A 13,652-nucleotide genomic window follows, 5' to 3' on the forward strand; every position below is an offset into this window, starting at 1 on the left:
TAGTTTTAGCTATCATGAATTAATTTGCACAACTTGTTTATGGTTATGATCTGTGATTGGCTTGGCTACAGCTAATCACATGGTACAGGTAGCCAGGTACCATGTGATTTCTGTGGGCCAAATCACAGACAGCAATGGAGCAATACATCACTGTTTAGTGGAACATACATTTGTTCAACAGTGTCTAGCATTTAGACAGGCAGATATTTTGGGGGATCCCTTTGCCCATTGGGACAGGGGCCATGTTCTCAACCCTGCATTAGATTCAAGATGCAACTTGCACAGTACCTTTTCTCCTTGCTGGAACGTGCAAAATCTGGTGCAGCTCAGCATGGTAGCCATTCAGCTTCTAACTTCAGCTTGTTCAGTTAAGCTTTAACAAAAAAAACCCTGGAAGCTGATTGAATTCTATGGAGAGCTGTCCCCGATTTTGGTTTTTTTTTGTAATTCCCTTATTTATGGCATTTTACAGTTAAGGCATAATGGCCAGAGAAAAATAAAACAACATAGCAATGTAAAATGATTACAAAATAAATGGCAGTATACAGGTCAAAAAGACCAAACATCAATGCTATATGGGACAGAGTAGGCAGGAACATATACAGGACCGCTACATGGTACTAAGAAGACCCTAGCAGTAGAAAAAGTAATGGTACACAGACAGATATCCAATTGGACAGGTCACAATAAGATCCAGACCCTCCCGGTTTCCAGAGACGGGGAGAGGAAACCCCATCAAAGTCCCCGGGAACAAACTCAAATAACAGTTCAAATACAAAATATCCCTGTCAATTAGAAGTTAACATTAGAAATTGCAGTTGCATAAAGGAGATGTCTAAGAAACGGAGAGAGAGAGAGAGAGAGAGAGAGAGAGAGAGGGGAAGGGAAGGGGAAGGAAAGGAAAAGAACAAAGAAAAAAAAAATTTCCCCTGACAGAAAAGGACCAAAAAAAAGGGGGATCATGAAAGAGAACAGGGCAAGATTATTATTATTATATTATTATACAGTATTTATATAGCGCCAAAGGGTATGCTCAGCGCTGTACAGTAGCAAAGGGGACATAACATGAGACAAGACAGTAACAATACAATACACGAGGGGTTCGAGGGCCCTGCTCTTTCGAGCTTACAATCTAGGAGGGAGGGGAAGGTGGCACAGGAGGAGATGGCTGTGGGGGGTGGAGTGGTGGGTGGAGTGGAGGAGGTTAGTTGTTAGGTGAAGTCGGGTGTTAGGTGAGGTTGGGGTAGGCTTCCCTGAAGAGGAGGGTTTTCAGGGTGCGCCTGAAGGTGAGGAGGGTAGGTGACAGTCTGGTGGATTGGGGTAGGGAGTTCCAGAGGATAGGGGAAGTCCTGGAGAAGTCCTGCAATCGGGCGTGGGAAGAGGAGACCAGGGAGCTAGATAGAGCAGCCCTGCCACCCAAGGGCCCAGACAGACCCCAAACTAACCAGACAGTGGCCATGTCAGGCCCACACCACCCGGATCAAGGGGATGCCCGAAAATAAGCATTGATGTAGACAAAATATTGCCAGGGCCTCCAAGTATCTCTAAACACCTCCCTACGATCATACAGAGAGGCTGTGAGGTCCTCCATATCTTGCAGCTTGTTGACCTTGAAGAACCAAAGGGACCTCGTGGGTGGCTACACAGACCTCCAACACAGAGGGATACAAGCCTTGGCCACATTCAACAGCTGAATCATCAAAGAAACCTTATATTTTTTGATAGGACAATCAGCAACGTGCAGCAAGCATGCCGTGGGGTCACGAGCCATGTCAACACTCGTCAGACCCCTGATGATATCGGCTACCATCTGCCAAAAAGGTTGGATCTTAGAGCAAGTCCAGAAGATGTAAAGCACCGTACCACTCTCAAGTCCACAACGCCAGCATAGATCCGAAACCTGCGGGAAAATACGGTGAAGGGTCATAGGGATCCTATACCATCGGGTCAAAATCTTAACTCTGGTTTCCTGAACCCTGGATGCAATGGAAGACTTCTGTGTGAAATGTAGGATCTTTGTTTTCTGCGTTTCCGTGAGGCTAAGACCTAAATTGGCTTCCCAGTGAGCGAGAAAGGAAGGTTGAAAATCATATTGTGGATTGATCAAGACAGAATAAAGAATGGAAAGACAATGCCTAATGGGCTCCCTCTTATGACAGATATTTTCCAGGAGCATAAGACGACAGCTGATCCCCAGAGAATGAGAACATTTTCGGAGGAAAGTATGGAGTTGCAGGCTATGCCAGAAGGCCAACGGAGGCAGTGTGGGTTTTTTTGCTATATGTTTCAGGGCCATATTTTCCAAGTAAGCAGGCTGAATAAAAATGTCAAGTAGCTAGCCCTTACAGTTAAGCTGTAGTAAACCTACTATGTGGATATCACATATAAAATAGGGTTTGGCTACAATAATAAGTAAAAAAAAAAACGTTTGCATCTACATTAAAACATTTTCTATTTTATCCACAATTGTCATGAGGGCCAACAATATGGCATTGAGTGGATGATCTCTGACACCAAACATTGAGCAACATTGGTTTAGGAAGACCAAATGAATAATGATAAATTTCACATTCTGTAGACCTAGCTGGGTTTGAAAGTTTGAGCCATGACTGAATATATACTAGAATTTTACTAACACATTAAATTGCTACAATGCATCATAAATAAGTGTTCAAAGAAAATCTTAATTGGTAATTTATACATTCTCTTTAATACACACTCTGATGCATCTAGGAGATAAATAAAACTAAACAAAGACTATTATAAAACAAGAGTTTAATCTCTATTTTTAATTATAAAGATTCCAATAAAAATTCACAGTACATTAATATTCATAATGAAATATTATATAAAAGTTTGTAATTTTTTAATTACATTTAAACTTTGGTAATTAAATACAAATTGTAATGGAATGAAAGCTATGGCAATATTTATGAGGACATTCTTATCAATTTGTCGGATAATTTTTCTTTTAATACAGTCGAGCAATGTTCCTGCTAAAAACAATTGTAATTAAAATAATATATATAGAGAGAGATCTACTACATGCTTAATATACCCAGTTTAAGGAGAAGAAAAATATAATCTACGGTTAGCGAAAAATAAGTCAGAATCAGAGTGCTGAGAATCTGGTGTAAAGAAATTTGTATTTGCCTTATTTGAATATTTATCATCAGCATATAATGGAGCTTTTAACAAAGAACACCTAACCAATCTTTTTTTATTTCTCAAACTGTACAACTTAAAGTGTATCTAAAACAAGAACAAACTACATTGCGGCTTACCAGTTCATAGTTGTGGTGGCTGCATTCATTTTTTTTTTCACTTTTTCTTTTCCATTTTTCATCTGGTGATCCTGACTGCGACACAATTTCTGTCCTAGGGTGACAACACTCACTGAGTGTACTGTTTCTATGCAGCATCAGCATTGTCACCCTAGGTAAGGAAGTGTGCTAGGATAAAGGATGAGCTCAAGATTTGAAGTAAATTTGGGCTATTCAGCCATTTGCCTTTCTTTTAGCTGTGGCCATCATCTCAGAGAAGAACCTGCCCCTTTGTTTACTTTTAGTCACTGGGCTCTGGGAGATGACATTCAACACATGTCAACGAGTGGATAGGACACGTCCCTTGGTTAGAGGGATTTTTTCTTTCATTGGCAGTCTAGTGGAGTTCATTGTGATTGACATGGGTGTACATTGTGGGACCTATTATTTTTTTAATAAAGGAATGATCAAAAAGTATGTGTCCTTATTTACTGCTTAGTTTTTTTGGGGAATGAGCAGATGTACTCATTCACATGGGAGATGCCATCTGGCTGCACCCTTCTTGGTAAAGGGGATTTCAGATTCTGATAACCTCACACCCAGGGGCGGACTGACCATTTGGAAACTAGGGCACTACCTGAGGGCCCAGAGTCAGTAGGGGGCCCCATGAGATGCCCCTGGTACCTTTTTCATAGACTTTTTTGAGTTTGGGCAGGGACACAGGGGCCCCATGATCCCCTATTGCCCGGGGGCCCAATGAGTTATCAGTCCCCCCCTGCTCCCACCTACAGACCCCTACCAACCTCCAGTCAAGGGATGTGGATCAACGCGCCTTGTCTACATCAATGTGGCTATAAGGTGCTTTGCCACAGTGGTCTCCACTGGAAAGGTACCTCCTCGTTGAGGAAATGTGGCATGATATAATTTAGGAGGGGGATGCACACTCATCCCAACCCACATTTCCTGACCTGGCAGACTCTATCCTTGGATAAGTGTCTAGTATGGGTTTTTGGGTTGAACTCTTTGCTTTTTTTTCTTGTTCTGTGATTGAGGTTCCCCCTCAAAACTCACACCAGACCCAAAGGGAAGCATAATAGTGGTCGTAGGTATTAGTGGAATGTAAAAATGTTCTGGGTTAAACATCTTTGATTTATTGATGTGTATGTGTGTGTGTGTAAGTTTGAATAACAAGACACCTCTGGTTTATTTGCTCCAGGGCGCTCAGGCTACTGCATCATACATTTTAAAATAGTGGATTGACAGCCATGGTATTCTGGAACACTGTTTTAAATGATCTCTCTGTTTACTACTTGTGCACACACCCAGAATGCTTAGCAGAGTCATAGCTTGAATCTTGATAGAAAAGTTGACCTGGGACCCCCCCACAACCACCTGCTGCTTTAATGTGCACCAAGATACTCCCATCACTCGCCAAAATATGGTGGCTGTCTCTCTGTCTGTCTCTTCTCTTGCTGTCAGCTGCATGTGAACACAAGATGGGGGAAAGTAGGCCACATTCTGAGCTGTTGGGTAAAATGAGCTTGTATTTGAATATGCCTGCCCCACCATGTGTGCACATGTACAATTGAATAGGGTGGGGAGGGTGGGGCTGTACTGGGCTATGTGGGTGGGCTGAGAAAAGAGGGCCTGCTGGGCTTGCCCCGTCACATTGTGTAGGTGGAACTGGAATTGCAGAGGCCATGTGATGGCCCTAGGTAGGTTCCTGTGCAGACCAGCCTGGGCCCTCCAAGTTTACTAAATCACTTACGGAAGGTGACATGGCAAGCACTTTTCCCCAGAGTCACAATGCAAAATGTAATGTGTCAAGGAGGCTACACATGCCCCGTGGATCATGGGCAGGGTAGCCAGTGTGCTCCTTCAAGCTCCACCCATGTCGTTCACAGCGCCTGTGATAATGTTGTCATTAGATTGTCATTAGACAAAATGCACAAAGCTGATCAGAGTGGCTATGTGCTTAGTAATCCTTGCGATAGGCAAACTCTGATAGCATGTACCTGTAAGAGCCCTCCCCTTCCTCTCAATAGAGGAAGGAGTGTGGCGGGGGGCAATCTTGTGAATGAAGTATTTAATGAATGGCAGCATCAAATTTGATTATTTATTTTAATTTGAACTTTGGATCGCCCTTCTCCTATTTCTGCACATCCCTTTTTCATCTTATCTCTATAGTGCCTCTATATTAAAGTGTTACTAAACCCACAACAGTAAAACCAGTCTACTAGAGAGGTTTTTTTTGTTTCTTTGGGAGGGTGCATATGATCAGCACAGGGCCAATCCGCTCTGTCCAGACAGAGGGTCAGGGGTTAAGCAGCCTCATAGGACAATTACGGGAGAATGAAATCTCCTGCTACAAGCATTAACCAGTACTCAGCTGGACACTGATAGAAGTCACAATGCTATATACTGATGATGAGAAAAGGTATTTAGCAGTTTATATTTGCTAAAATAACTGCATTTCCATGTTTTGTGTACTGTGGGAGACCACATATAGTGAATGCAGGGTCAAAGGTTTAGTAACATTTCAATGCCTTCACCTCTCTTATCCTGCACATCAACTCCTCCATCTTCATCCTTTCCATTACTGTAATAGTATGTTGTGGTACTATTTAACCATTTTCCGCTGCCCTATAGCAGAAATACTGCTACAGGGTGGCAGGGCTGCACAAAGTCATATATATATATATGCAAAATGCATATGCAAAATCACACACACACACACACACACACACACATATATATATATATATATATATGTGTGTGTGATTTTGCATTTGTGGGTAGGGCCTACCTGCGCCGCCGTTAGCGGCCTCAGCTGTCTATCACCTGGGCCCGGCCGGTGATTCCCCGTGAGCACCCTGCGATCACCGAGTATCACTGACGGGGAGAGACCTGTATGTAAACAATACAGATCTCTCCCCTGTCAGCTCCTGCACATTGCTTTGTATTGCTCTGCATAGCAATACAAAGCAATGTGCTGACACAGTAAAGCACACACACAGCACACAGTAAAACACAACACAGCACACAGTTAACCCTTTGGTTGCCCTAGATGTTAACCCCTTCCTGCCCAGTGTCATTAATACAGTGTAGTTGCTTTCTATTAGCACTGATCACTGTATTGGTGTCACTGAGGTTGTCAGTGACAGTCAGTTCCCCCCAGTGTCAGAATGCCCGCCACAATCCCGCAGTCCCACTATAAGTCACTGAATGCCGCCATTACTGTTATAAAAAGAAAAAACACCAGGATATATACTGCCATTTGTAGACACTATAACTTTCATGTAATCCAATTAATTTACACATATTGGGATTTTTTTTTAGCAAAGACATGGAGCAGAATACATTTTGGCCTACATTTAAGATGAAATTAGATTTTTTTTCTATTTTTTTTACTGGACATGTTTAATAGCAAAAAAGTAAAAAATATTGTTTTTTTTTTCTCAAAATTGTTGGTCTTTTTTTGTTTATAACGCAAAAAATTAAAAACACACAGACGATCAAATACCACCGAAACAAAGCTCAATTTGTGGGAAAAAAAAGGACATAAATTTCATTTGGGTGCAGTGTTGCATGACCACGCAATTGTCAGTTGAAGTAACACAGCACTGTATTGCAAAAAATGGCCTTGACAGGAAGGAGGGTAAATCCTCTGGAGGACAAGTGGTTAAAATTAATGGCAATGCACCAGACTGAGGTTTGCAAGATAACATTCATTGTGGTTCATGCAGTAAGACATACCTTTAATGAAAATGTTGATGATGATGAAGATGTGAGTGGACCATAAAAGCAATACTGGGGCTCAGAGCTGCTACTTTGCCTAGAGCCCTATTTAGCCTTAATTTGGATCATAATTTTTGTTTGCACATGATTGGATTGACGTCAGTACAACTTTCCTTAATTCACTAAGCTAAGTAAATTTTCTCTTGTCAAAGTAAATTTTCTTTTTACTAAGGGAATTCACACTTAGCTTAGTTAATTAGATGAAATTGTGCTGACTTCAATCATACCAGCAATCATAATTAATACCATTCATTCCTATTTAACCCCAAACTAATTTTTTGCTAACCTTAATCAGCCCTAATCAACTCCTTCCCCTCTCTTTCTCACATTAGCTATTTTTTTTATTATTTCTATTTTTTTGTTTTTGTTCATTTATTTTTATAATTATTTTTCACTTTCAATGATTTTATAAAGTTTCAACAAAGTTACAGAGAATAATCTATGTATTTATTCAACTGCAAAGGCATCCCAAGCTGTATTCCTAAGAGGGTGCACACCAGCCAGTCACACAACAGCCCCACAGTCTCATGACACAATGATTAGGGCTTCAAGGGTTGGGACAATGATAATAATGGGGGATTTTAACTACCCAGAAATTGACTGGAGTAATGGTACTGCAGGAACAGTTAAAGGGCAGAAATGTATAAACCTACTGCAGGACAATTTTATGGTACAGTTCATAGAGGCCCCAACCAGGAATGATGCTCTACTGGACCTGGTAATCTCAAACCATGCAGAGCGTATTACTAATGTCCATATAAAAGAACATTTGGGTAGCAGTGACCATAACATGATTTCATTTATTGTTAGCTGTAAACAAGCACATTCAGGAAAAATAAAAACTCCCAACTTTAAGAGAGCTAATTTTCCAAAGCCGAGAGCTGCTCTCCAGGACTTAGACTGGGTGGGAATATTGGCATCAATGAACACAACACAGAAATGGGAGTTCTGCAAAAAGACTGTATGTGAACACACTGCAAAATATATTTCCATGAGCAACAAGTTTAAAAGGTTAAAAATCAAACCTATGCGGCTTATAGCCAAAGTTAAAAAAGTTATAAGTAATAAGAAAAGAGCTTTTATTAAATATAAAAATACTCGTTGAACTTTGTTGGGGTGTAGGGGAGCTTTTGGATACTCTTGAATTTAGTGCACAAGATATTCAAATTACTCTGTCTGTCTCTCTCTCTCTCTCTCTTCCAGAGAGGAGGAAGGCAAGAAAACCCAGCAAAACATGATCCAATTTGCTCCTACAGAGGAAAAAATTCTTCCTGATTCCCTGAGAGGCAATCGGATATTCCCTGGATCAACTTTATCTATACATGTTAGTAACCAGTTATATTCTGTGTATCTAGGAAATAATTCAGGCCTTTTTTTTAAAGCAGTCCATTCCACATTTTCACAGTTCTTACTGTAAATAAACTTTTCTGTATTTGGAGAGTAAATCTATTTTCCTCCAGACGTAAAGAATGCCCCCTTGTCCTCTGTAATGACCTCAGGGTGAATAACTCTACACCGAGTTCACTATATGAACCACTGATGTATTTATACATGTTGATCATATCCCCCCCTTATGTATTATACATGGAGATCATATCCCCCCTTATGTATTATACATGGTGATCATATCCCCCCTTATGTATTATACATGGTGATCATATCCCCCCTTAATCCCCTCTTCTCAAGAGAGAATAAGTTTAGTTCCTCTAATCTTTCCTCATAGCTGAGCTCCTCCATGCCTCCCCAATGTTCTTTTTGTGAATTGGTGCTCAAAACTGAACTGCATATTCCAGATGAGGTATTATTATTGATTTGTAAATGGGTAAAATGATATCTCTCTCTCTGGAGTCTATAACTCTTTTAATACAAGAGAGGAGTTTTATCCTTTTAGAAACTGCGGTTTGTCATTGCATGACATTATTAAGCTTGTGATCTATCAGAACTCCCATATCCTTCTCCACCATTGATTCCCCCAGTTGTACCCCCCCCCTAGTATGTATGATGCATGCATATTCTTAGCCTCCAAGTGCAGAACCTTACATTTATCAACATTAAACCTCATTTGCCACATAGTTGCCCAATTAAACAGTGCATTGAGGTCGGCTTGTAAGTTGCAGACATCCTGTAAGGACGTTATTCCACTGCACAGCTTGGTGTCATCTGTTAAGACTGAAATGGGATTTTTAATCCCAGACCCTATATCGTTTATAAATATATTAAAAAGTAAGGGTCCCGACACTGAACCTTGGGGTATACCACTGATGACCCTAGACCATTCAGAGTATGAATCATTAACCACTACTCTTTGAATACGATCTTTTAGCCAGTTTTCTATCCATTTACATACGGATTTTTCCAAGCCTGTAGACTTTACCTTACACATTAGCCATGTGTGGGGAACTGTATCAAACGCTTTTGCAAAATCCAAGTATACCACGTCCACCGCCACCCCTCTGTCAAAGTATACCACGTCAACAGCCACCCCTCTATCCAAGTATACCACGTCTACCGCCACCCCTCCATCCAAGGTTTTGCTCACCTCCTCATAAAAAGAAATCAGATTTGTTTGACAACTTCTGTCTTTCCTGAATCCATGCTGTCTGTTGCTTAAAATATTTTTGTATAGCAAGAGCTCATCTATGTGGTCTTTTAATAAACTCTCCAGTATCTTCCCAACTATAGAAGTTAAACTAAAAGGTCTATAATTACTTGGTACAGATTTTGATCCCTTTTTAAAAACAGGCACCACATTGGCCTTACGCCAATCTAGTGGTGCTATGCCAGTCATTAAAGAGTCCCTAAACATTAGAAACAATGGCTTTGAAACAACAGAGCTCAATTCTTTAAGGATCCGTGGGTGTATGCCATCCAGTCCAGGTGCTTTATTCACCTTTATTCTGTATATATATTTCTGGATCATATCAATTTTGAGCCAAAGTGGATCACCTGGGGCTGTGTCAATATCATGCCCATTATGGACAAGAGCTCCCCCATGCTCCTTTGTATACACAGAGCTGAAGAAGGTATTTAATAAATTTCTCTTCTCTTTGTCCCCAGTCACCCACTCTAGATTATTTTGTAAATGTCCTACATGCTTGTGTAGCAATCATGCCACAGAGATGGACACAGTTCAACTATGTTGCTCCAACCTCCGTCTTGGCAAAGGATCAAGCATCTTGTACAAACATATCTTTCATCATCCCCCCTTCCTCTCTGTTCAGCCACAGTGACATATGGCCTGTGTGTTGGCAGTGTCACAGGAGGCCAGAGCACAGCAGGCAGCTCCGAGCGATAAAACCCCCAAGGGAGCTGGGGCCTCGCTGTCCAAAGAACCTGCACAATCTAGCACATCATAAAAAGATAACCCAAGCCTTCCCCGAGTTCAAAGACATTCCAGAGGAGTAGAGACTAGATAACACTTTTAAAATCCATTTTTCCCCTATGTCTCATATCTTGGAATAGGAGAGACTTATATAAAAACTAGGCCTATCTTCAGATGGCCCACGATTAGACAAATCATTTGATAGGTCACACTCCCTGATTGGAATACCTAGGAAAGCAGAAAATCACATCTCTTGAACCCCTTGAGTATGTATTTCATATTTCATATCTAACAGTTCCTCAGATGCGTCTGCATATTAATCTACCTGTGGGTGGAATGATACGTGTGCCTAGGAAAAGTTATGAGCCAAAATATGAACTAGGAGAGATTGTGGTTCTAGTTTAGGTCTCCACCCAGGCAATCCCTCCCTAAATGAGGCATTGGTCCTTGACTTCAGAGACACCCCCTGCTGGGGGACTATAAAATAGGCTGTCAGGTCTAAGAAAAGTAAGTTGAAGAATTCTCCATTTTAACATCAGAACCACCTTGGGAGACTGTGCCCTTTTGCTCTGAAACCCAAGGCTGATTGAAACCCAAGGCTGATTCTGATCTGCAAACCCAAGGCTGATTGGCAAGTACTTTAACCCTTTAACCTCCTTTCTGTTACCTCTTTGCTGTGCTGTTCTCTGTATATTTAGAGATTGTACGCCCGCTGAGGGTTAGGGACTGATGTGAATGTACAATATATATGTGAAGCGCTGCGTAAAATTGACAGCGCTATATAAGTACCTGTAATAATAATATTAATTTATATATATATTGGTTACATCTTTTTTCTGTAAATATTTTTATTGTACGCTTTTGACCTTTTAGTAATAAACCTTTCCTTCTGAAAGTGTTGAACTGTTTCTATAGCTCTTTATTGCAACTTACGAATTCCTGCCTCTAAAAGAGTGCTACGGTGTTTTTTTAACCCTCTGTATAACCTGTCTGCGGTGACCGTGCTATACAGACGATTATCTCAACCATTATAGTGTTATTGCTGAGATTTCAGAGTTTCCTCTTTCTCTGTACAAAAAGGAGGTGGTGGCAGTGTGAAGGGTTAATTGCGTAATTAACCTGACCCAGTAGCAATTGCATTCAGGCTGCCAGTACATCGATTGGTGGTCCATTAGCTGGAAAATCGTTGTGCAGGGTGCAGCTGGGTGTGGCATTGTTACGCACGTGACATCACAGTTTCATATTGGCTAGTCCTTCGGTCACGAGTTTGGTGAGAAGGTCAGGGGTCTGACGCGCGATCATCACAGCTTGGTCCTGACCTTTTTGCTATTAATATATTTGAGAATTTTTTGGGGGGGTTGTTCTGCTATCTATTGCAATCTGTCACTCGTCTTCAATTTTTGCAGCCTTGATTTCCTTTTTAAATATTCTGTTATATTCTTTGTAATGTTTAAAGGATGATAGTGTTCCTTAATTTTTATATTTAATAAAAGCTCTTTTCTTATTATTTATAGCTTCTTTAACTTTGGTCATAAGCACATAGGTTTGATTTTTAACTTTTTAAACTTGTTGCCCATGGTAATATATTTTGCACAGAGTTCACAAACTGTTTTTTTGAAGAACTCCCAATTTTGTGTTATGTTCATCAATGTCAATATTCCCTCCCAGTCTAAGTCTTGGAGAGCAGCTCTCAACCTTACATTAGTAATAAGCCCTGCATTGTTTGAGATTACCAGGTCCAGCAGAGCATCATTCCTAGTTGGGGTGTCTATGAACTGTACCATAAAATTTTCCTGTAGTAGGTTTATATATTTTTGCCCTTTAACTGTTCCTGCAGTGCCATTACTGCAGTCAATTTCCGGGTAGTTTATCACTGTCCCAGCCCTTGCAGCCCTTTCGATTTGTGCAAGAAGCTGAGTCTCCACCTCCTCGTTAACACTGGGTGGCCTATATCTGACTGGAGATTTTGAGCAGGAAACAGAAATGATAATGTTAATTTACTTAGGGTTATTGGCCCATTCCCAAGGTGCCCAAATATGATGAAACATATTTATTTCTCTTAATTTGTAAGCTATGGCCCTTTCATATTCATAGGCTTGTTTCACTATACCTAAAACGTCTCCCACATTTGGAGTCAGCTGGGATTTCCAATTGCGCAGTAGCATTAGTTGTGCTGCAAATAGGATATGCATAAATATAGGACTCAATGAAAATGGTAGCTTTTCAATGTTGACCCTCAATATTGCTTGTTCTATTGTGAGTTTTGTAAATATTCCGGATACTTTGGAAATTAATTTTGAATTTCAATCCAAAAACTGAGTACGTGAGGGCACCACCAAAGCATATCGTCAAGGGTGCCCACCAGTCCCCTCCAGAAAAGATTAGCTTTGCCACAGGCAAATTTTGACAACATAAAAAGGGTATAGTACCACATAAGATACATTTTTGTGCTCTTTCCCAGTAGGTGGAAAATTTGGAAAATGCAAGATTATGATGAATGGCTTTTTGCCACTGTCACTTTTTGGTCTGTAACTAATATTTTGATTTCCTCCTCCCATTTTAAAAGGTGTCTTGGTTTCTCAAATTTGAGTTTGGACTTCAAATAATTTTAAAATAAAGAAATAACCATAGGAAGTGTCAGAGTGGGAGTAGAATGACTGCGCATCAATGTAGCTATTTGGGAATATAACATGAAATCACTCTCCGGTAAAGAGAATTTTTGTGCTAAATGACTAATAGGAAGTAGTTTTCCATTTTTTATTATATGTGCCAGCCATAGAATACCTTTGTATTCCCATTGTTTAATGTAAAGGTTGGGAATAAGAAATGCAAGAATTTCTAGCGGTAACGGTATTAAAGTCCCAGATCCATGGTCTCCATGTATGCGTAAATATTACTATGCCTTAAGGGATGCTGGGACTTTGGTCTTTTGGGAGTGTTGTCACCTGAAAATCAGATAGTAAAAGGGCTCTTAGTGTGCCCTGATATACAGTAGCTTGTTCTATTCTACTCCAGGATTTAAAATGTTGTCATAGGAACCAGTAGCGTTGCTGATCTAATAAGACAGCCATATAATAATCTTATACATTTGGTATTCTTATACTACCTGCCTTTCTATGTTTTGACAATAAACTATATGGATATTTAGCTTTTTATTTTGCCTTATCAAATTTAGAGACCATACCTTGTGCGGTATGAAAAAAGGAACAAGGCAGAGGTATAGGTAAAGTTCAAAAGTAGTAAAATAAATGAGGGAGAATTAGCATTTT

Source organism: Staurois parvus, unplaced genomic scaffold, assembly GCF_062004578.1.
Source record: "Staurois parvus isolate SC_StPar_1 unplaced genomic scaffold, SC_StPar_1.0 ptg000708l, whole genome shotgun sequence".
Classification (NCBI taxonomy): domain Eukaryota; kingdom Metazoa; phylum Chordata; class Amphibia; order Anura; family Ranidae; genus Staurois; species Staurois parvus.